A 25,417-nucleotide genomic window follows, 5' to 3' on the forward strand; every position below is an offset into this window, starting at 1 on the left:
GGCTGGCTCCTCACCTGGAAGCTAACAGTTACAAACCAGCATCAACAGCAAGGGTTGAGATTTCCAATTTCCTTCCCTGGAGCAAATTCCTATCACCGGGCAATGAAAATTGATGACGTAACTGCCTAGCTTCACATTTTCCCCGTGGAATTAAGGACACAACAAAGGCAGAATGCATTTCTGTTCGATCTACTTCTTCCCGACTTCTGTCTTTTAGGAAACAAATAGTCTTCTTGTGTTATCTTTAACAGTGGGTACAACCCGTAGAAGATCGACAGACATTTAACATTAAGTGTTGTAAAAGGGCAAACGGCTCCCAAGTTTTGACATTCATTTGTTGAGACTCGGAATCCATTGCCTGTGCTAGCTCCCACGCTGGTTAGCAGCTGTGGAAAATGTCACATCTGTAGGGGCTGTGTTTGAAATGGTTACTGTATTTTCAAAACTGCCCAGTTGAATTTTCTTTATGAGACAAGGTCCTGCCTAGTCGAGGTGGGCCTTGAACTCACTATGTAAGGGTTGCCTTGAACTCCTGACCCTCCCATTCCCCATATCTTCAGTGCTGGGATTTACAGGCATCCAGGCTCATGCCTAACATAATTTTCTACTTATACACCCCTTCAAACATCACTCTGTACAGTGGTTAGTGCTCTCTGCTGCTCACTGTATGAAAGACACACAACCCTACCGAGGGAGCTTCCTATGTGACCCATGGCTCTTGCAAAGGTGACTTAATCCCCATAAGAACAACAATACCAACCAACCTGACCCCCCAGAGCTCCCAGGGCCTAAGCCACCATGCAAAGAGTACACATGGACAGACCCAGGTATGGAGCAGAGGGTGGCCTTGATGGGCATCAATGGAAGGAGAAGCCCTTGGTCCTGCAAACACTCGATGCCCCAGTGTAGGGCACTCGTCAGGACTGGGAGATGGGTAGGAGAACACCCTCATAGAAGCAGGGGGAGGGGGAAGAGATAGGGGGTTTATGGACAGGAAACCGGGAAAGGGGATACATTTGAAACGTAAATTTTAAAAATCCAATAAAAAGAAAAAAGAAGTTTTGTCCTGTGTTCTGTGAAATTCATGAAGGAAATGACTCTTACATTATTCTTTTGGTGAATGACACCCAGGTAGGCTGAAGGCAGATCCTAATTAAATCCCAGAAGCCCCTACCATCTAGAACCCGAGCAGCGTCAACATGCTGGAGAGAAATTCAGTGCCTCTGACCACCCGCCTCACACCCACTACACCCTTCTCTCTGCTGAACAGAGGCTGAGAGGGGCACCTCTACCTTATCTGAAGAAGGGACCTGGACCTTCAACTTCTCTATTTCACCGTGCTGTATTTCTCAATAGAAACCTTAGTGTACTTACACTTAGCAGGGTATTTTGTGCTTAAACTGTTAAATGTGTTTGTTCATCCCTATGGAAGAGCCCCAAACTTCATTCCAAGAGCTTGTTAGAAACTATTGTTCTTTGGGTAAAACTATCTTTTTGTTTTAAAACTCAATAAATATAATACTGATAATCTTTTACTGAGGGCACACCATTGGTAGTTTTGTATTACGGTCTAGAGGGGAACTGATTCTCGAACTGGCACTAGGACCATTTCTTTCTGGCACCCTGCACGGGAATGGAGACAGACACACCGCAGCAGCGTTCAGGGAGAGTAACTGTCTTAATTAGTTAGTAAGGGTGAGTGAGCCTCTCCCAGGCAGGCCCAGTGTAGCATGGGTTGGTGGCTCTGTCTCATCCTCTCCGCTTGAAAAGACCTACCCACCAGGAAGACCGAGTCCACAGAGCAAGTGCCCAGGCTGTCTTCGGAGTGTGTCAGCCTTTGGCCTCCCCAGATAATTACAACCTCATGACCTGGAAGCACTGTTTTCCAGGTTCCATGTTCTTGCGATTGCAAGGACTCTCAGAAACACATTTTCACAGCGAGACAAGTCCTTTGAAAACTCTGGACATAATTGCCAGAAGTACCCAATGATATCAAAATAAAGATTCAGCTTCAATTTAATGACCCGGGGTAACTGAAATTTGGTTGGAGGATTTATGAGTCTAATTTCCAATGTAGAATTGGGAAAGTGAAATATAAAGCCTGGCTAATATGACATCAGAAGTTGTCAGGATAATTTCAGGATGGCTCTTTCTAGAACAGCAAGAGAATTGAACAAGCTAATTGACTGACAATTTGAGGGTGTGCTCTTGTTTCTACACTCTCGAGCATGGGGAATATCTTAGCAAAATGCTTTCCTGTGAGATGTTCTCCATATAGCTAGATTACATCCCACTGAGAGTACCCCTTATAAGCCTGACATGAAACGGACAATACTTTCTTGGATCTACAATAGCATGATTCCTTGAATAGCTAAGGTGTGGCAGCTCCATGCCTTATGAATATTATGAACCCATTCGTGTATGAATATTAAGATTGATAATGATACATATACACACATCCAAGCTTATTGATTCCCTATATAATAACATAAGCCAAAATTCAGTTATTAGGAAAAGATACTCTCCTTAGACAGAATTTAAGGTATACTGTCTAATTCAGTAGTTATGACATGTATTAAATGTAAATATAATTCTGTCGGGTGCTTTTTGTTTTTTTTTAATGTGGGTTCTCCCATATCCCAGGCTAGACCAGAATTCACTGTGGAGCTGAAGGTGACTTTGAACTTCTGATCATCGGTTCCTCGCCTCCCTAGTACTAGGGTTAGGGCGTTCACCACCACAACTCATTTATATGGTATGGGGGATTGGACCCAATGCTTCATGCATACTAAGCAAGCACTCTCTCACGTAAGCTCCAGATAAGACCCCAGTAATCTTAAAGTTGATCATCTGCGTGGTATCTGTATGTTTCTATTAGGATATTAGGTTTCAAATACCTAATTTTGAGGCCTAACAGCCACATAGAGCTAGTGGCTATTAGAAAAATAAAATAGATTTAGAAATCTTTCATCACTACAGAAAATTCTATTGAACAATATTGATTTATAGGTTAAAGAAAATCTTCACATACATTAAATTAGATCTCATTGCTCTCAGTTTAGATTTTTGTAGTCCTGGCTGCCCTGGAACTCGCTATGCAGACTAGGCTAGCCTCTAACTCACAGATCTCTACCTACTTCTGCCTTCCAAGTGCTGAGCTTGGAATACACCATGCCCAGCCCTAGAGCCCAAGACAGGGTCTCTAGGTAGCCTTGGCTGTCCTAGAACTCACTCTGGTAGACCAGGCTGACCTTGAACTCAAAGAAATCCGCCTATCTCTGCCTCCCAAGTGCTGAAATGCTGGGATTAAAAGGCATGTGCCCCCACTGCCTAGCAGAGTTTATTTCCTTTGTCTTTACAATAAACTTTCCCCTAAACCAATTTCTGTTGCACAGTCCTAAAAGCAGGCTATTTTATCATGCTATTCACATAGTGGTTCAGTTTCTAATTAGAAGTTGATGGAGTCCTTTCATGCACCACAGTATCATTTGCGCAACATTTTCCAGCTGCATTAAGAAGTTGAATTATCTCACAGAACATAACAAAAGACAGGGAATTATTCAACCGTCTAGAGAAGTAAATATATATGAAAAATGTATATATGTGTGTGCATGTGTGTGAGCATGCCCATGAGTGTGTGTGTGTGTGAGTGTGTGTGTGTGTGTGTGTGTGTGCATGTTTGTATGAACTGCAAACTAATACACCATGAAAAGCTGCATCACTATCTCATCAACAAGAGGCCAACTAAGCCCAGTGCCCATCACAAACTTCTGACCTCCACAAAGGAAGCTGTAGAGTCATCCTTTAAAGGTGCTGAGTCATCCTTTAAAGGTGCTGAGTCATCCTTTAAAGCTGCTCCTCTGCCCAGAGCACACTGCTCATGTTTCCTTGGGCAAATAACGTTGCTTGACTAAACCTGCCACCAAGGAAATAGGGAAACATGAAACCTGCCCACAGAGCAGCAAATGCTTAAGGAGAGTAATAAAAACTGTCACAAAGGCCTAACGGTTTCTGTCTCTGTAGGGGTCTCCAAATGGACAGAAGGCATAGAGAAGGTAAATACACAGAAGGAGATGTGTTTAGGGAACTGGCCTGTGTGGTGATAGAGGTTGAAAGGTACCAAAATTCACTGTCTATAAGCTAGAGAGCCAGGGTTTTCAATGCGATGGCAGGTGCTGGTGTGAGCCCTGGTGTCTGAAGGTCAGAGACTCGGAGCTCTCAGGCAAGCTTCAGATGGAAATGAGGAAAAAGTTTGATCCTTTATGACTCTCATGTCCTGTTAAGGCCATTGGTGGATTTAATGTTGCTGCCGGGTAGGAAAGGTCCTCTGCTCACTGACTCAGGTGTTAGTTCCTTCTACACAAGTCCCTGAAGCACTCACAGACATGGCCTCATGGGCAATTTTGCAGTCTCTCTCTCTCTCTCCCTCCCCGTCGTCCCTCCCTCTCTCCCTCTGTCTGCCTCTCTCCTTTTCTCCCTACCCCCACAGCCTCACAAGTACACTCTCATACACAAGCACATACACTCATAAGCACATGTGCACACATATTTACAAGCACACATAGACCCTCACAAGTATAACAAGTATAATCCCTCTCTCTCTCTCTCTCTCTCTCACTCTCTCTCTCACTCTCTCTCTCTCTCTCTCTCTGTGTGTGTGTTTGTCTCTGTGTCTGTCTGTCTCAGTGTGTGTGTCTCTCTCTGTCTGTCACACACACACACACACACACACACACACTTAAGAACACAAGCACACAGAGACACTCACACATACTTGTAAGCACACATGACCACAAGCACTTATAAGCACACACAGACCCTACAAGCATAATCTCACACACATACACATGGGAGCATTTTATAGACACAACCTCATGAGTACCCAAAAGTAGCTTTACTTTAACTCTGTCCCATTGTGACATAAAATTAACCACTGTGCTCTCTTTTGTGACTCCTGTTACAATGCAGCTGCTTTCTAGATAGTATTTTTATCTCTGACTAGAAAAGGAAGTCTCATTTTAGAACATCTGAGGTACTTGGTTCTCCCACATTATCAGCAAGACGGCTGTGGTTTAGAGCCTACTGCAAGCCTAGGGCTTGCTGCCCTCTTGGTATAGCTAAATCTGTGAATGGATGCACAGAACAAAGACGTGTTTATAACTCTCCCTGTTCTAGTCCCACAGTCCCTCACCAGCAGTAAGAAGTCTGCTTTCTTATAACTTGAATGGTTTTCATTAGAAATTTTCCCAGCCACAGGGCCAGAAAAACAGATGCCGCCGAGAATCTTTATGTAATAGTTGTTCCCGTAATCATTATCAGGGCATCCCAGAAAAAGATTTCCTGGTTACTTTCTTCCACATAGGTAAGTTGAGATGAGGTAATCTTTAAGAAGAAGCTTGTAGTTAGTCTACATGGCACCTAGGGACCACGCCTGTCGCGGGTCCTTTTATTCCTGTGTAAGACAGCACACGAGCAAGACAGTCTCTTTCAGGTCCCACAGTTCTGACAAAGCCAGGGATAAAGTGGGAGCTTGTCTTCTGCATTTGGGCTTTATACATGAATCTAGCAAGCATCTTCCTTTAGTTATTTCTATAACTAAAACAGCTTAGACGATATGACTATATTTACCAGTCCATCTACCAAAGGCCTTCTGGACACTTGCTCACGTAGCCTTAAGATCGCCCTCTGAAGTAAGTGTTATCATGTGCTTTCCTAGGGCTGAGGAGGCAAAGCATAAAGAGATAAATATGACCTATGGGTTATTTTGCTAAAGAGTGTCCTAGTCAGAATTTGAAACCAAGTCCGACCAACGCGCCTGTTCATACTTCTTATTCTCTGTCTTTCTCTCTTGCCTCCAAATTTCGTGTGCCTTGGAAATGGAGAGACAGTAAACCTTAAGTCCCAGAAAAGGAAACTGAATTACTTGCGAATCAGTGTGTGCATTGGGTAATGGCCTACATATTAAAGTGAGAGTTAGAAATGAAAACCACTTCATCGTAAAATAAAAATGGACTCTTGTCCCTGCAGCTCTATTACGGATTTTGCTTCTACGATCTAATTTTTGTCTTTTAAGCGTGCTTATTTTGAATCTAATCCAGTTGAAGCAAGCTTATAATTAAAGTGGCATTTACTACGATGGACGTTTTTCATACTGATTAGATGGGAATGTCTAGAGTGGAGAAAGTCCCTTGGGATCCTGGTACATCCAGTGTCTTGGTCACGTAGTAGGGATGGGCAGCTGAGCTGCCCCCTGGGGAGAAGACATGAGTCACAGATGTTTTCAGACGGAGAGCCACAGATGAAACCAGGGAGCTGGGTTCTCAATGGGATGTTCGTCCCTGGGAGAATCTGTGTCATAGGCTTTTAATTGGTTGTTCATGCAAAGAAACAAAGGAATGAATGAATGAATGAGCACATGGGAAGTTTCGATGATTCTCACACCACTTGTGCTAAACTGCAAATGCTAGCATTACAGCAATTGACATCAGTTGTTATTTCTAAGCTATTATAGATCAAATCATCTTATGTTTAAGAACTACAGGACCCCAAATAGCAAAGCTTAAAAATGACGCCCTAATGATATCAACTACTGGAAGTTCATAAATAATTTCTTATTATTTCAATGAATAACATTTGCCAGGCTGAGTAGCTGATGTTCAAAGAACCACTACCATACTTAGACATCGTGCCTCAAAAAAGGGGGGAAAAGTATTCTCAATTCCTGTTTTCTTAGCATGGTGCCCAGTATTTGAAATAATAATTCTATGTCTTTTTGCTCATAATAATAAAAAATATGTTCTTGCCATTGCTTGGCTGGAGAAGTGGCAGAAAAACCAATCACTTCTTTGTCAGATAAACAGGTCCACAGACATCTAGCAATCTCAACGTCAACACCAGAATTTGGTTTTGATGAAGCAGTTGGGGTCTTTGTTCTAGATTTAAAGAAGATATTCTGTTGGCCATGAAGACCTAGGACATGCTATTCAAAAACCAGTTTCCCCAGTATATTCAGAACACTATGTCAACCCTCCAAAAACTGTAAAAGATTACGTTTAATTTTTTAAAAAGAGAGTGAATATTCACTTTCATTTATTACTTCAAATTAGAATATCATGCAGGGAATTAAAGGATTTTCTCTAATCCCCGTCCCTCTTTTTATTCCAGTCTTGAAGCCTGATTATAAAACTTGGGATTTGGTGCCTATGGTGAGTCTAAATATGGATTAAACAATTAAGAATCTCCCGCTTGTAATATACTACTACTTTATATAAAGAATGACTCTGATCATAGATTCTTACAGGTATTTAGAAAAGAATTTAAGACTACAGGGAAACCAGTAATTTTGTCCCACCACAAACAAATCAATCTGTGATTTGTGCCTTGAGACTTCCCCAGGGAGATTTAGGCAATTAAGAACGGGAAGCCCTTAATTAGAGGGGAAAAGACTTTCAGCTATGGTGGATGGAGAAGTGGATGAGTCCCAGAAGGGTGCTCTGTGCGGTGTAAGAGTTGGGTACTTGATACAATGTAACTTCTAAAACAGCATTGGAACAGCTTACTGCCAAAAACTTCAATCATGCCCACGTCTTCCTGGAGTACCTTCCTCTTGTTCTCGGATCTCAGTGGCTGGTTTCTTTGGCTGTGGTTTTGATGGATTCTTTGAGTAAACGGCCCCTCCTTTCCCCCCCGTGGCACTGAAGAAGGCATATCAGATACAACACCTTCCAGATCTTGCACTGGGTTTGCCAAAAGGATGTCTTTTATAATCCATCACAAGCAAGGAAAAATGACTTCTACACCTTTCTGCCAGAGTTCATTCCACATGAGCTTTCCCACTTTGACTGAGGGGTTTTATGACACGTTATCTTTATAGAGTGGGCTCTAAATCCCAAATCCATCCTGTTCTTAAACATGGAGTTTGAACTTTTCCAAACAACTATCCAAATTTTAACCTCCAGTTTAATTTTTTAACTGAGAGTTCCTTGATTGCACTATAAATCTACAGGTACCGAACACAGAGTCTTCAATCAAGACAGAGTCACTGCGAAGCAGGTATAATTTGTGGTTTGGATTTTAGGAAGCAAATAAATAAGAAAAGAAATGGAAAAGTAAGACAACACTAGGTATTTCAATGTGAAGACTTCAAATTAAAGACTGTACTTGGGATACTCACGATGTATTTAATTACAAATCTAAACATAAAAGTAAGGTTGAGTATGTATGGAAGAGTTTGTGGCAAAGCAAAAATTGACATTTTTCCTAAATAATCCAGAAAATAGAATAATCTAGGTATCATAGGCTAAAAACAAAATTCTCTGTGGTCTACTGGAAGATTAAAGGTGAGCTGATACTCGCAGCCTATGTACAGTGTTAACTAACAGCCTTCCTCTACCCCCTGGATGCCCTCTGCAACAGATTTCTAAAGTGATCAAGAACTGCTAAGGCTCGCCTAAGTTTATTTCCCCGATACTGTTATTTCATGTGTTACGCTGCAGGCATCTTGCCTACTTTCTTGCCTACAGGGGATAATTTTTACCTAAATGTTAACATTAGTGACTTGAGCATAGTATTTCTTGAATATTTTTATCTCCCTATTTTTAAAGGGCATCCATTACCTTGATGCTGTTTCCCGAACTGGTGTTTGTCATGCTGTTTGCAATAATTTTCAGAAGGCAAAAATCTTAAAGGCGTACAGGGATGCTTCCTTGAAAAAGAATTTTCAAAGACATTTGTTTCTTGGAGCTGTTGCTGGGGTTTTAAAATGAGAATGTTCTACCTAGGAAAGCATACAATGTATGAATAGGACATATTTTAACCACTGTGGATGCGTTCACCTTTCCCCCAAATATTTTTGTTTTCTTTTCATTCCTTTTCTTACATTTCATAAGAAATTATTTATGTACTCAGATTTTTTATTTTTTTTATCGTTCCTTGCTGTCAGTGCACATAAATATATGATTTCAGGATCCTTTCTGGTTGGACTCCTGAGAGATTGCAACATCAAACAGGTTTATTTAGGCCTGTGCTAAGCAGAACCACAGGAAGCTAGCAAAGGCTGTTAGCAGAAGCCAAGAGGAAATCTTTAAAAACGCGATGAGCTATGTCACACTCACAGAGGACACAAAGAAATTGCATTTTTGCACCTCCACAGATAGCCTCAGTAGGTAGCAGAGTGCTGGGAAGCCAAGTGCTTAAGGAGGATCCATGCCCATAGCACAGAGGAGTGAGATGCCTGGGCTGCCCAGCCCGCATCACTGATGTCAGAGCAGGAACACCGCCCCCAGCCTCAAGCTGTTCCGCATCTTGGGAACTCCGCAGCAAAGCTAGTGTGTGTGTGTGTGTGTGTGTGTGTGTGTGTGTGTGTGTGTGTGTGTGTGTGTTTACATTGTAGGGAGATGCCCCCTTTAGTGCATGGGTATTGTAGTCATTAGATCCAAAGACAGACTCGGCTGCTATTAAAACAGAAAAAAGAAAGGAAGGAAGAAAAAAAAAGGAAAGAAAAAGAGAATTGTTGCAGGGTTTGTCCTTCCCCCTGATGGCTGTTCACATTGATTTGCCGCATAGATTGATTGCTTTCGGCATTGGCACCCCTCCTGAACAACGGGGGAAGAAAATCCAGCGTCCGGGCCAAATTCAAGAATGATGAATGAATGTGAAAGACACATTTGGTGTCATGCTGAGTTGCGATGGATAACAGCACTTAAAAGTAGTAACAGCTGGATTTTAGTTTTTAAAATTAGGTCTGTGTTATTAATGGGGGAATTGGGATGCTGGGAGTCTGCGAGGCAGATTAAACGCTTATCTGAAATGAATGGGCTTTATGCTCTGTCTTGGGAGGGTGGCGGCAGGTGGATGTGAGGGGAGGCTCTGGCCCTTACTGGAGGACTTTTACTCAACTGAACCATGGCTCTCTGTTGAAGCCCACCACTGGGGCACGTTAACTGAAGCAGCGTAAAATGGCTTTTGTATTTATTGTGGGGATTTTGAAAGTGTATTGTCTAATAAATCTCACACTGTCTTCTTCATGAAGATATCAAGGAGAAATTCCACACAGACTTTAGGGACAGAGAAAGCTATATTCTCCAGAGAATTGATGTTATTTCTCCTGTATAGACACTGAATCTTGTGACTGGCAGGGTGTTCTGCCTGCTTAGCTCTAGTGAAGCAATTGGTTGAATGGAAAGTCAGACTAAGACCTCCAGGGTATATTGGTGCTTAATGCTTTTGTCGCTGACTTAATTTGTCATCTTAATTTTTACTTCAAGTTTAGCTTTATGTCATTTTTTATCTGTTAATATATTTTTTCATATGCATATAGATACTATAGAAGCAGGAAGTATTTTCTTTCAGGGGAGAGGCAAAATCTCGGGATCTTCTGTATTCCAAGCTAGTCTCAAATTCTATAAGTGGCTGAGGATAGCCTTGAACTCCTGATCCTCCTGCCTCATCTATTTTCTTTAAGTCATTAATTATTATTCAGAAATTTATAACACAGCAGTTATAAAGGCACATTTTCTTGATTTTTGAGGAGGTGCACATAGAAGCACAGATGGAAAGTTAATGCCGCGGGTCTGTGGTCTGCTTTTCAGTATCTCTTGAACATCAAGAAAGACAGGTGAGAATGGAAAGATTTAGGGAACTGTGAAATCTCAGTGGGTTTTACTTTACTATTTCACTAACTTCTGCATGCATTAGAATTTTAATTAGCCTCCCTTCTTGACTTCCACATCTGACATAGGAGGACGCAAAAACTCGTTCTTAACTTGACAATTAAGTTTCCACCGGAAAATTCCATATCTGCTGGTTGCTCATCTACTGTTCTGAAAGTGGTTTGGGGACTGGGTTTTCCTCTCCTTTGCTTCTTAGTTGGCAGGCCAGGTCCTAAACTCTAGGACAGGCTGTAAGCAACAGGTCTGCCATGGAAGGCTGAGCAAGCTGAGAGCAGAGGTGCCCACAGACGCTCTCTACCTCCACTGCCCGTCACCTCTGCGCTTCTATTGCTCTCCACCAGAGCCAGACTCGGGAATTGAGGACTGGGCTCCTCAAACTTGCACATTTTCATGTGTACAAACACACACACACACACACACACACACACACACACACACACACAGAGAGAGAGAGAGAGAGAGAGAAGAGAGAGAGACTTTATTTTTATATAAAAATATATGTAGTAATGTAATTTTATTTTATAAATGTATATATGTATTAATTATAAATGTTATCCCATTTCCGGGTTTCCCCTCCAGAAACCCACTATCCCACCTCCCCCTCTGCTTCTATGAGGATGTTCACCCACCCATCCCTTCCCACCTCCCTGCCCTGACATTCCCCTACCAAGGACGTCTCCTCCCATTGATGCCAGACAAGGCCATCCTCTGCTACAAAATAGCCAGATGGAGCCATAGGTTCATCCCTGTGTTCTCTTGGGATGGTGGTTTAGTCCCTGGGAGCTCTGGTTGATTGATATTGTGTTCTTCTTATGGGGTTGCAAACTCCTTCAGTTCCTTCAGTCCTTTTTCTAGCTCCTCCATTGGAGACCCTGTTCTCAGTTCAATGGTTGGCTGCGAGCATTCGCCTCTGTATTTGTAGGGCTCTAGCAGAGCCTCTCAGCAGACAGCTATATCAACATGCTCTTGTCAACGTGCACTTCCTGGCATCCACAATATTTTCTTAGTTTGGTGGCTGTATATGGGATGGGTCCCCAGGTAGGCAGTCTCTGGATGGCCTTTCAGACTCTGCTCCACACTTTGTTTCTGTATATCCTCCTATAAGTATTTATGTTCCCCTTTCTAAAATGGTCTGAAGCATGAACACTTTGGTCTTCCTTCTCCTTGAGCTTCATATGATTTGTGAATTGTATCTTGGGTATTTCAGCTTTTGGACAAATATCCACTTATCAGTAAGTGCATACCATGTGTGTTCTTTTGTGATTGGGTTAGATCACTCAGAATATTTTCAAGTTCCATCCATTTACCTAAGAATATCATGAAGTCATTGTTTTTAATAGCTGAGTAGTACTCCATTGTATAAATGTACCACATTTTCTAGATCCATTCCTCTGTTGAGGGACATCTAGGTTCTTTCCAGCTTCTGGTATTATAAATAAGGCTGCTATGAACATAGTGGAGCACATGTCCTTGTTATATGTTGGAGCATCTTTTGGGTATGCCCAGGAGTGGAATAGCTGGGTCCTCAGGTAGTACTATGTCCAACTATGTTTCTGAGGAACCTCCAGAGATTTTTCAGAGTGGTCATACCAGCTTGCAATCCCACCAACAATGGAGGAGTGTTCCTCTTTCTCCACATCCTCACCAGCATCTGCTGTCACCTGACTTTGATTTTAGCAATTCTGACTGATATGAGGTGGAATCTCAGGGTTCCTTTGATTTGCATTTCCCTGATGACTAAAGATGTTGAACATTTCTTTAGTTGCTTCTTGGCCATTTGATATTCCTCAGTTGAGAATTCTTTGTTTAGCTCTGTAGCATATTTTTTTTTTGGTTCTTTTTTTCGGAGCTGGGGACTGAACCCAGGGCCTTGCGCTTCCTAGGTAAGTGCTCTACCACTGAGCTAAATCCCCAGCCCCACATATTTTTAAAGAGTTATTTGATTCTCTGGAGTCTAACTTCTTGAGTTATTTGCATATATTGGATATTAGCCCTCTATCAGGTGTAGGATTGGTAAAGATCTTTTCCAATCTGTTGGTTGCCATTTTGTCCTAATGACAGTGTCCTTTGCCTTACAGAAGCATTGCAGTTTTATGAGGTCCCATTTGTTGATTCTTGATCTTAGAGCATAAGTCATTGGTGTTCTGTTCAGGAGATTTTTCCCCTGTGCCCATGTGTTCAAGGCTCTTCCCCACTTTCTCTTCTACTAGTTTCAGTGCATCTGGTTTTATGTGGAGGTCCAAGATGCACTTGGACTTGATCTTTGTACAAGGAGATAAGAATGGATCGATCTGCATTCTTCTACATGCTGACCTCCAGCTGAACCAGCTCCATTTGTTGAAAATGCTGTCTTTTTCCCATTGGAAGGTTTTTAACTCTTGTCAAAGATCAAGTGACCATAGGTGTGTGGGTTCATTTCTGTGTCTTCAACTCTATTCCACTGGTCTATCTGTCTGTCTCTGTACCAATACCACGCAGTTTTTATCAGGATTGCTCTGTAATACAGCTGTACGTTAAGGATGATTATTCCCCCAGAAGTTCTTTTACTGTTGAGAATAGTTTTTGCTATCCTGGGTTTTTTGTTATTCCAAATGAATTTGCAAATTGCTCTTTCTAACTCTGTGAAGAATTGACTTGGGATTTTGATGGGGATGGTACTGAATCTGTAGATTGCTTTTGGCCAGATGGCCATTTTTACTATATTAATCCTGCCAATCCATGAGCATGGGAGATCTTTCCATCTTCTGAGATCTTTGATTTTTTTCTTCAGAGACTTGAAGTTCTTATTGTACAGATCTTTCACTTGCTTGATTAGAGTCACACCAAGGTATTTTATGTTATTTGCGACTATTGTGAAGGGTGTTGTTTCCCTAATTTCTTTCTCAGCCTGTTTATCCTTTGAGTAGAGGAAGGCTAGTGATTTTTCGAGTTAATTCTATATCCAGCCACTTTGATGAAGTTGTTTACCAGCTGTAGGAGTTCTCTGGTGGAATTTTGAGGGTCACTTAAGTATACTATCATATCATCTGCAAATAGTGACATTTTGACTTCTTTTTTATAATTCCACTTTTACAAATGCCGTTGATACTCCTGAGTTCATTCGATTAATCTCTGACTCCATGTGTTTCTCATCATTTTGCTTGCCAAGACTCACGATTTGAACAGAGAACTGGAATTTGAGTGCTAAAAAAAGTGAATTGATAAAATTATAGAGCTTGAAAAGTCTGTTGTGGCTACTAAAGCTGTCTGCCATGAGAAAGGGTTTCAGAGAGTATTGTCTGACAACTGGTGGAAACAAAGTAGTAAAACAACATCTGTTCTCCGCATCTCACACTGATACAATGACTGGCGGAGTGTGCCTGCCCACCCACCCGCCTGCCTGGTTGTTTATGGCGGTGAAGTACACCGGGGACCTCATGTCTCCAAGTGATGTCATGAACTAATGCTCAAGCTTTATTCTTCTCGTCCTGGTCCTTTATTTTCTGTACACCAGGTTGTCAAGAAGTTTCTGCGATAAAATTAAAATAAAATACAATATTTTTCAAAATCGTCTTTAAAGAATTCTGACGATGAACCTTCATTGTGATGCGAATCTGTAGGCTACTGAAAACACTGGTGTGTTTCAGACTTTCCATTTCCACAGTCCATGTTCGGCGTGTGATGTTGAAAGAACTGTTCAGGGTTGGGGATTTAGCTCAGTGGTAGAGCGCTTGCCTAGGAAGCGCAAGGCCCTGGGTTCGGTCCCCAGCTCCAAAAAAAAAAAAAAAAAAAAAAAAAGAAAGAAAGAACTGTTCAGTGTGGTCCAAAGGGTAGTGTAGCACTTACAACCAGCAGTGTGCTTACTACAGTTTTATCAGGTGTCCTGGCACCGACGTGTGTGTGTGTGTGTGTGTGTGTGTGTGTGTGTGTGTGTGTAATACAAAAGTCATTTTGGTATAATAAATTCACCAACCAAACATCACACAGCTAAATTAACATAGTCATTCAAGCATTCGTCCAGTCTCAAACTTTCTATTTCTTTCTTTCTATTCCAGTGAGCTTCTACCCGGTTAGAAGATCTGTTTGCGGCGGCTGCGACACTGCTCCTGGGGTTTTACACGTCCACTGCTGCTTACACTGTTTTGCACTCACACGTTCCCATAAGCCACAGAAGAGTTGACGATAGAAAAACCTCTTTCTATTTCCTTTCATGGCTCAAGTCCTCCCGCTGTGCCATGCCCTTCCTTATCACCTTGCATTCCGGTCACGTGTTTGGTGTTTATTTATTTTTTTCTCAGTATAATGTCAGCTGTCTGGATCCTTTGTGGTTTCATAGGACTTACAGCATTGTTTTTCTATTGTGAAAGCCATTTTTACTAACCTGTTTGCTTCATTTTAGTATCACTTACGTGTCTGCCTGTGTGTGACGATGCCTACGCTCTTAACTGCAGCGCCATCACGCCAGCCCCAGCACATTATATTTTTGGTGGAAATTGTATTGATTCTCTGTATCTCTTTGAGTAGAATGGTCATTTTAACAACACAGTTAAGATTTTATTGTATTATTTTTAGTTTATATGTGTGAGAGAGCCCGAGTACATGCATATATACCACATAGGTTCCCACGGAGACCAGAAAAAGGGTGGCAAGTTGTTTGAAACTAAAGTTAACAGTGGTTGTGAGCTGTCTGAGGCTGGTGCCAGGAACCAAATCTGGGCCCTCTTCAAGAACAGCAAATGCACAGTAAATGCTGAACGATCTCTCCAGCCTTGCTTAAAAACATGTATTCTGATCTACCAACACCTACCATGCTTGCGTTTCTACATCCTCCATAATTTCCTTAATCTGGGTTCCACAATTTTCACGGTGCATGTTTTACTGCCTTGTTTACTGCTAATCTTATAGCTATTGAGAGTGGGGCTGTTTGCTTAATTTCTTTTTGAGTAATTTTTACAATTAGTGTTGCAGGTAATTTTAAAAACACCCTCGCTCCAGCTAGGCTCTGCCTGCCAACTGACTAAAGCTTTCCCATAAACTCTGGAGGAGCTGCGATCTCTCTACACCAACCAAGCACCCCGTGACTGGCTTCACCAACCACCAACAACTGCCCCACAGCTGCGCCCTCTCTCTTGCCCACCTGAGTCATCATGAATGGAAAGCACCAGACAGTCTCAATATTTTAAAATCAGCCAGATGACACAACTGCTGGGCTCGGAACCTATTGTCCTAAACTAATTGGCTAGTCTATATTAGAATTCATCCGGTGGAGGAGGCTGCCCCAGATTCTAATAGACCCCAGGTCTACATGGTGTCTATGCTTCTCCCTCCACAACCTGGCCCCAAAGTCCTTTTTCTGTCTTGTCACCTCCTCTTCCTCTTGGGACCTGGAAAATCCGCCTCTATATTTCCTCCCAGAAATTGGCTTCCCCTGTCTTTATTGACATAGTCAAGAAACAATTGGGCAACCAGAGTTTAGTTATCAGCTCCTCCCCCTACGAAATGCCACCGATTTTTTGGTATGTCAACTTTGTATTTTGTCCAAAGTTTGGATTCTTCTAAGTGCAGAGATTTTTCATCTACCAACATAGACAATTAATGTCTTCTTTTTCCAATTTAGGATCGCTGTATTTTTTCTCTTCTTCTGCTGTTTCTCCTAAGACTTCCAGTTCTCTATTAAACAGGAGTAGTGAAAATGGACATCCCAACCTTGTTTCTAATTTAGGGAAAAGCTGAGATCACATACCATTAAGGAGGAGAGTGGCTTTTGTTTTAAATATACAACTTTCATATCTTGAGGTGTATTCCTTGTATGCCTAAGCTGTAGAGAAATTCTTATCCTGAAAGGAACTCCAATTCAGCACATGTTTTTTGGTATTTGTTGATAGGATTATAAGTTTGTGCTTGATTTCTTTGATATCTCATGTCTTTGCTTGGTTGGTGCTAAGCCATCCTATATCCCTGGTTAAGTCTTGTCAACTACACACAAACCTAAACATATCTGGGAATTTTCTATTGAGAAAATAGGGCAGTCATTGGTCTCAGGGAACTGGATTTTGAACTTCAAAAAGCTTAATGAACTTCAATTACAATCAATTTATTTGCATCCATTTTATCCTTCTTTAAGTTTTGACTCTCATGATCTTTTCAAGACATGCCTCAACTTTCTGGTTCTGCCCTCACCTATCTGTATTATCAATCCTTTGCATAAAGGGTGACCTCTTCGTGTAAAAACATTCATCTAAAAGCATTACCCTTTTCTTCAATCCTTTTTAAAACATACATCACAGATGTATTTATATCTCTTTATCTTAACAGTTCTTTCTGTCTTAGTTTTCCTTAGAAAAATCAGAAAATGCTCTTTTCTGTATAAAGCAACTATATCTTAAATGAACCCCAAGACACTGCCTGTGAAACACAGAAAACAATGTATATGGCACCTTAAATATCAAACAACTATCAATACAGGCAAAACATGTTAATGGTTCTGACTTTCTTAACAAATGTGCTAGCTGTTTGCCCAAGAGTCTTCTAATAATATACATGGGGAATTGTTTTATTTTTAATTAATATCTCATTTAGGTTCACAAGCCAACCAAACAAAGGATGAAAACCAGGCACTTCTACTTTGTTTAACCTTGTGAGTCACCCACTTGTCTCTGCCGTAGCGTGCTGGCTGTTAGCAGCTCTTTGCCTACATTATGTTGTCTTTCTTTAAAGCTATGAAAGCACAGAGATGAGCTGTTCCCCCAGATGCATTGTAAGAGATAAATTACAGTGATACTCTAATGAAACATGCTTTGCCAGCCTCTTTGTGCGCCTTTAAACCAGTACACAGAAAAGGACATTTGTTGTCCTCTTTAACTCCAAATTTTTAAGAGTTGAATATGTTTTTCCTAAAAGTAGTTGTAGTCAACAAAATATTTTTAAAACACTTATATTGACACATGTACACACACATTTATATACATAGACATACACATGCATATGCACACATCTTAAAGTTAGGCATGGTGCTAAAGCACTTTTAAAAAGCTACATAAGTGGTCACAGTTTTGTCCATCAGTTCCTTCTTAGACCCTGGGATGACAGATAGAGTGATGGATATGAAAACAGTCCCCCATGAACAGACAGAAAGCAATTAGAATAGAGTGCATACAGGAGAGGCACAGAGAGAGAAAGAGAGAGACAGAGACAGAGACAGAGATAGAGATAGAGACATAGAGAGAGACAGAGAGACAGAGATAGAGACAGAGAGAGACAGAGATAGAGAGACAGACACACAGAGACAGAGACACACAGAGACAGAGACACACAGAGAGACAGAGACACACAGAGACAGAGACACACAGAGACAGAGACACACAGAGAGACAGAGACACACAGAGACAGAGACACACAGAGACAGAGACAGACAGAGAGACAGAGACAGAGAGACAGTGGCAGAGAAATAGAGACAGGAAAAGAGAGAAAGGAGGAAAGAGAAAGGAAGGAAGAGAGAGGAAGGGAGGAGAGAGGGAAGGAGGGAAAGATGAAAGGGAAGGAAGAAGGCAGGGATAGAGGGAGGAAGAGAGGAAGGCAGGAAGGGAAAGAGGGAGAGATATTGGTGGGGAAAGCTAAAGTAAAAGGTATCAGTCTTCACCTCTTGAAACATGACATTTTGTGACATGAAAGATCTACAGATTTACTTTGGTTTGTAGAATTAGATTCTTATATTTCCCTGCCCAAGACGTCACCAAAGTAGCCTTTTATAGCTGGGAAATTGTAATGTAATATAGGTAAGTTCTGATATAAAGTCTGAAATATTATTAGTTTCCTACTAGTGTGTGGTGGTCTCTCGGATTCCTTTAGCTTGTATCAAGTTGACATAAAACTATGCAACACAGTTGTATTTGTTGGGCATTTTATGATAACAATGAGGAAAGTAAGTAATCAGCCTACAGATGTCTCTCTCACTGGTAGGTCTCCTACTTTACACAAGGAAACTAAACCTTTACCCTTTGATTGTAAACTTCACACAATTTCTAATTGTAGATAAATCTCTCGTCCAACCAAAGGGACAAAGTAGCATATACAATATTGGCATTGGAGCTGACCAGTAAGAACTATGAAAGGTTTAGCTACTTTCTGTTGATCGAGTGACAATGTAAAACATGACCTCTTCATCACAAGCTTGTTATTCATCACACAATTAGAATATTCGGCTGTGAAAAGCAGGCTTTTAAGTTAGCCGTGTTGTCCCTCTGTGCTTGTGGTCCTCAGTAGAGAGAATGAGCTGGATGACTGCCTTGTCTTTGCCTGCATGGTGGCCTGCGTTTCAGTTGCATGGTTTCAAAGAGAAAGAGATGGAAATGTACAAGAACAATGGCATCAGGTCTTTCCAAAGAGATTGCTGTATGATCAAACACTGTACGCTCACACGCAAGTCCCCTGCTTACTGTGACTCATCAGTGCGCATGTCTTTTCAGTCATGCTTTTCACATCACTGTGCTATAATACTCCCCTGAGCATGACTCACATTAATTCCCCAATGGTTAAGGGCTTGACGTCTGCTCCTCTCTGTTGTTACCGCACAACAAAACACTACTTTTCCAAAAGACACCTCCTCATCTATGAGTATCTAACAAAATGTACTCAAGATGAAATCTACGATATAATATTCTAAAATTTAGAAGTCATCCTCATTTAATTAGGATTAATTTCTTCCACTCAGATGTTGATATTTTAACACTGTCAAATGTGTAATTATAAACTTAATCATTTTCAAGCATGAAATGAAATCACTAAGCATCCCGTCTGTAGTAATTCTTAAGTGTCTGTCTGTGAAGCCATCTGCCATGTCTTTTCAAGGCCTTTTAAGTCAAGTTTCAATATTGACACTGACATTAAATGGGTCTTTGTTCATGGATGTAGGGGGATGATTCTTGAAATTTGTAGCTCATAAGTAGTTTCCATACTAGATTTTTGTCCAACTCTAGTGTCACAATTGAGATGCTTCTGTGAGAAAGATGGCAGGCGTAATGAACTGCCACTTAATTTGCAAGCCTTTTAAAATCTTTCACTTTAAGAATTTATTCTCTCTCTCTCTCTCTCTCTCTCTCTCTTTCTGTCTGTCTCTCCCTTCCTCCCTCCCTCTCTCACCTTCTCTCTCTGTGTCTCTCTCTCTCTGTCTCTCTGACTCTTTCCCTTTGTCTCTCTCTGTCTCTCTGTCTCTCTCTCCCCCTTCCCTCCCTCTCTCACCCTCTCTCTCTCTCTCTGACTCTGTCTCTCTGTCTCTCTGTCTCTCTGTCTCTCTGTCTCTCTGTCTCTCTCTCTGTCTCTCTGTCTCTCTCTCTGTCTCTCTCTCTCTCTCTCTGTCTCTCTCTCTCTCTCTCTGCATGTGTATGTCTGCACTCATTTCTGTGTGTGAATGAGGGTATGGACTTGCTATAGAGCGTGCCTTTTCTTCCACATTGTTTAAGACAGGGTCTTTTGTTTATTTGTGTTTCATATACAGCCAGGCTATCCAGCCTACAAACATCTGGGGATGCTTCTCTTTCTGCCTCCCATCTCTCTAAAGAATGGTGGTATTGTAGACATGTGATAGAAAATCCACTTTTAGGTAGGTTCTGGGCATTAAAACTGAAATCTTCACACTTGCCCAGGAGCACTACTCAATGAGCCATTTCCTAGTCACTTGGTTGTTGTTTTGACTCTTGTCGTTAAGACAGGGTCTCACTATGTAGCCTCCACTGGGTTGGAACTTACTATGAAGACAGGCTGGGCTTGAACTAGTGCCCCCCTCCTGCCTTTACTAAATGTGAGTACAGAGATGTTTCACAGTGCCCAGGACTATTTTTTCTGTTATTTTTGAACACACATACATTTGTGGGTTTTGCCATTTCCCATTATCATTTGCTATCCCTCTCCCTTTCCCTCTGAACTCCTTCCCACAGTCCTTCAGTGGTTGTACCACCTATATACACCATTAGAGAATATAGCAGCCCCTCCTCCAGCACCCTGAATGGTTGGCAGTTCCTCAAGAAGAGTTGGATGCTCATGGGTACTTCCTTCCTCATGGTGGAAAGTCAGGATGCCCAACTTGTACAGGCATTCCTAGCTGCTGTGGGTTCACAGTTGACGTGCAATGGCTCATCCAGATGACATTCTTCCCCAGCCTCAGGTCCTAAATTCTTTCCAATGTCTCTTCTGTGACACTCTCTAGATCTACTCCATCAAGTGGGAGTAGAGTCCCATTTAAGACTGAGCCCTCACCAGTCAATTGTCCTTAGCCCTTTGACTGGACATAAGTTTCTGTATTAGCTTTCCCCCCAGGATGACAGCTGAACCAGTAGTCTATGGCTATAAACACAAATGCTTAAAGTCAGGTTGGCAATATGCTCACTTAGGGAAATAAGAGTAATATTTTCCTCCCTTGGGCATTTTCCCTCCCTAGGCTTTTAACCAGGTTTATAGCATTAGGTATGCATTTCCCCTCATGGAGTGAGCCTCAAATCCAATCACAAAGTTGTTTATTATCCCCAATATTCTCATGCTAATGTAGTGGGTACATGTGTGATGGGTTAGTATTATACCACACACGGTATACAGCTGGGTGACACCACTGAGGAGCTTTGTTACCCATTAGCACACATGTGTACCAGTGGATGAATAGATATTGACAATGCATCACACAAAACAGTGACAGTCTATTCAGCTGGGAAAGAAGAGATGAAACCATGAAATCTTTAGGAAGATGCATAGCCCTCCAGGCACCGTGAATGCTGGCCACCAAGGAGGGATTTTTCAGATCACGTCCATTCTTGACTCTTCTAGGTCCCGTAGCCAAAATGTGTGTGGTGTCTCCAGCAAGAGAGTCTTATACACCTAGTTCTAGTGGGCAAGCAAGAGCAATGGCAAGACCCATATACTTTGCAGTTTTCTGAGAACGTTCTGGCCAACAACTCTTAGGGTACTATCTCTTCTGGTGCTAGGTTCTTATTTAAAACTGTGTCATTTAGAAGTGGAGCAGTTTCCACAATGAATGGTACCTCCCTTCCAAACCTTTTTTTTTAACATAATTTTTAAAATTATTTATTTAGGGTTCTATATGACTGTTTAAATACATATCCAACTATTAAAAAACCATTTCCCCTCATCCTTCTCCCCCATTTCCCCACCTCACTCCTGTCTAAGACTTCATTATTAGGAACCCTACTATCTTCATGCCCTCTGTGTTTTACTATCTCCACTTCACAAGGCTCCCTTCTTGGTGCCTGACCTCTATAGATCCTCACTCATATTTAAACACAGAAATCTTAAAATTCAAAGCTAGAATCTGCATATGAGAGAGAACATATGGTGTTTGTCTTTCCAGGCCTGGGTTTCTTCCCTCAGTATACTATTTCCCAGTGCCATCATTTTCCTGAAAAATCTCATAGCGTCACTCTTTAACAATGAAATAGAATCCTACTGTACATATGATTCATATTTTCAGCATTCATTCATAAGTTTGTGAACGAGGCTGATTCCACTTCCTACCCTACTGTGTCTAGAGCTGCAACGTATATGGACACGCAAGTATCGCTGTTGCCTTGAAATCATATACATACAGGTAACATTATATGCATTGAGCAGGCTATATCTATGTATACAGTAATAAATAAATATATCCATGTAACAGTAATTGAAGAGAAAGAGGCTATGAATTTGAGAGGGTGAGAGGAGGGGTTCTGTATTGGAAGGTTTGGAGGAAGGAATGGGGAAGAGGAAATGATATACTTACATTATGGTCTCAAAAGATTGAGAAAAATTCAAAGCTAAAAATAAGAGTCCCATATGCTGTAGCTACGCCATTCTTAGACATATACTCAAAGGACTCCAACCCACAACAGAGATTCTATTCACAATGGCCCATGAGCCTTAAGTGCAGGAGCTGGGTTGTAGACATATCAGTTGGAATTGGGATGCACAACTCTGAATTCTCATTGGTTGTGGCTTTCTGTAGTGGTCTCCATTTGCCTCAGAGGGAATGAAGCCTTCAATGAAGGCTGAGGATGACACTTATCTGTGGATATAAGAACAAATATTTAGAATGGAGTTAGGATTTGGGTCGGTTTACTAAAGTGGTAGTTTTAAGTCTTCCAAGGTCCATGACTTTACTATCCTTGGGTGTCGGCTAGGTCTCCAATACCAGGCATGATTTTTCCTTTTGTTAAATTGGCCCTAGCTCAAATTAAAGGGCTACTTACTACCACTAAGGTACTTGTTCCACTATTGAACTCCTAAAGCTATTGTGCCAGGCTAGTGGCCATTGTGGTCCATAGGCATCATAGCTTCATGGGACCATGGGTTATGTCCTTCCTCTGGAACCTTGCATGGCGCCTTCTAGTGCCATGGAAGCTAATCCTCAAGAAGGACGCTTTCAGGGAAATTCCAGCTCAGGGGAGTCTGGGTCCTGAATCCAAAGTGTTTGAGCAGACATGCACATCTATTGCAACTGGGATTATTTCCTTAATTTCTTTCTCAGTATGTTCATCATTGGTATACAGGAAGGCTGTTGATTTTTGGATATTCATTTTATATCCTGCAACTTTATTTAAAATATTTATCAGCTCTAGGAGTTTTCTGATGGAGTATTTAGGGTTTTCTTATGTATAGACTCATATCGTCTACACATAAGGACGTAGAGGAATTTTAATCCAGCAACATGTACTCTGACAAGGGATCACATCCAAAGATATGATCTAGCTGGAATGCAGGCAGGCCACACATCTTTTTGTCCTTTGACTGGAATACAGACATGACCTTAGTACACACCTTTAATCCCAAAGATGAGGTCTAATTGAGGGGCAGAAAAAAGTGATGAATCAGAGAAAGATTTTACAGAATGAGTCAGAGATAGCATAAACCCACTCTCAGAAGGGCAGGAAAGAGAGGTTAATTAAAGAACGATAAGAGAGATGGTGAATTCAATTCAGTTCGGTTGAGTTCAGTTTGGAATAGTTGAATTAAAAATCAATCTTTCCAAACAGAGCAATACAGTCAGAAGTTGAGAGAAGTCAATTTCAATCCATCAACTTGGAGAGGAGTTTAAACCAGAACGGCTGAGTTGAACCAGCTTCTAGAGCTAGGCCTAGAAATAGATAGAAATGTTCTGGCTGGACCCAAGTTATGTATTTGTAAAGCTTGGGTAACGGCTCTCTCTGAGGAAATAAAAGCAACATTTATATAAGGGTATTTTAACTTCTTCCTTTCCTATTTGTATCCCATTTGTTTGTTTGTTTGTTTGTTTATCTTTTTATTCTAACTAAAACTACAAGCAATATATTGAATATGAGTAGAATAGTGGGCATCCCTGTCTTGTGCCTGATTTTGGTGGAATTGTTTTTCCCATTTATCATGCTTTACAGACTTGTTTTATGTAGTCATTATTAATTGAGACATGTCCCGTCTGTCCATTTCTCACTAAGGCTTCTATCATGAAGGGATATTGTATTTCCATCACAGGCTCTTTCTTTGCATCTATTGTGATGATGACGTGGTTTTGGTCCTTGAGTTCATTTACACAGTGGATGACATTCATTGATTTACTCGTATTGAACTATCCTTGCATCTCTGGAATGAAGTTAATGTGGTTATGGTGGATGATCTTTTTGATACGATCTTAAGTTTAGTTTACTAATAGTCTGTTGAGAACTTCTACATTTGTGTTCATCAAGGTCATTGTTCTCCTTGATGGGTTTTTGCTTTTGTAATTGTTTTTGTCTTTTGTTGTGGGTTGTTTTTGTTTGTTTGTTTGTTTGGCTTAGGCATTGGTATAACGCTAGCTCAGGTTTAGAAGTACATCTTCCTCTTCCATTTTATGGATGAGCTTGAGGAGTCTTAAGTTTGGGTCTTCCTTAAAGGTCAGGTCAAATTCCATAGTGAATTCACCTGGGCCTGGATTTAATCTGGAGGAGTTTGTTGCTTGATGGTTTTACTGTGTCAATCTCATAGATAATTGTGAATCTTATATCTTTTTTCATTTAGCTCTGGAAGATCATAGGTATTTATAAATCTTTTATTTAAGATTTTATTATTAAGGATATAGGTTTTTGAGGTATGACCTTATGATCTTCTGAATTTCATCAATGTCTCCCTTTTTGTCTATAATCTTATTAATTTGGGATTGGATTTATGTATGGTGCACCACAAGCATGTGGGTGCCTGAGGAGGTTAGAAGAGGGTATAAGGTCCCCTGGAACTAGAACTAGAGTTACAAATAGTTGTGAGCTGATGTGTGTGCTCGGAGCTAAATCTGAGTTCATGGGAAATGAACCTGGATCCTCTGGAAGAGCCACAAGTGCTCTTAACCTATGAACCATTCCTCCAGTCCTTCTACAAATATGCAGGCTGGTGGAGAAAGGTCTTCATGAAGAGGGAGGCAGATGCAGCCATGAGTGCCAGCATTCAGTCTTTCGAAGCTAGACTATGCAAGGTACAGGATCTTTCCTAGTGTGTATATAAAAACTCTGTATCATTGGCCTCTGCTATGAAAAAATTCATTTCTGTTATTTTAACCAAGATGTGTATGGTCAATGTTATAGTCATCACAGAAAACTGATGTAGAAATTCTGAAGTAAATTTAATATATTATGCCTATATTATTTTTAATGTTTGACTAGTTACTATTAAACCTTTAAGTGTTTTTATTACTATAAATAAATTAAATACAATCATTATAATTAGAAAATAATTAATTCTGAAATTAGTTTTTAATTGAATGGTTTTATAGGTTAATAAACATAATA

General features: G+C 41.0%; 1 long non-coding RNA gene across 1 annotated transcript in view; it reads left to right on the top strand.

The window, feature by feature from the left end:
* LOC134480082 (uncharacterized) overlaps positions 1–17,440 on the top strand; it is a 19,312-nt gene extending 1,872 nt beyond the window's left edge. The window contains exons 1-2 of the long non-coding RNA XR_010054232.1: positions 1–7,205; positions 14,705–17,440. The exon at positions 1–7,205 is cut by the window's left edge and continues 1,872 nt beyond it. This is a non-coding gene — a long non-coding RNA (uncharacterized LOC134480082). The remainder of the gene's footprint in view (positions 7,206–14,704) is intronic.
* Positions 17,441–25,417: the final 7,977 nt, after the last annotated feature.

Source organism: Rattus norvegicus, chromosome 8 (assembly GCF_036323735.1).
Source record: "Rattus norvegicus strain BN/NHsdMcwi chromosome 8, GRCr8, whole genome shotgun sequence".
Classification (NCBI taxonomy): Eukaryota; Metazoa; Chordata; class Mammalia; order Rodentia; family Muridae; genus Rattus; species Rattus norvegicus.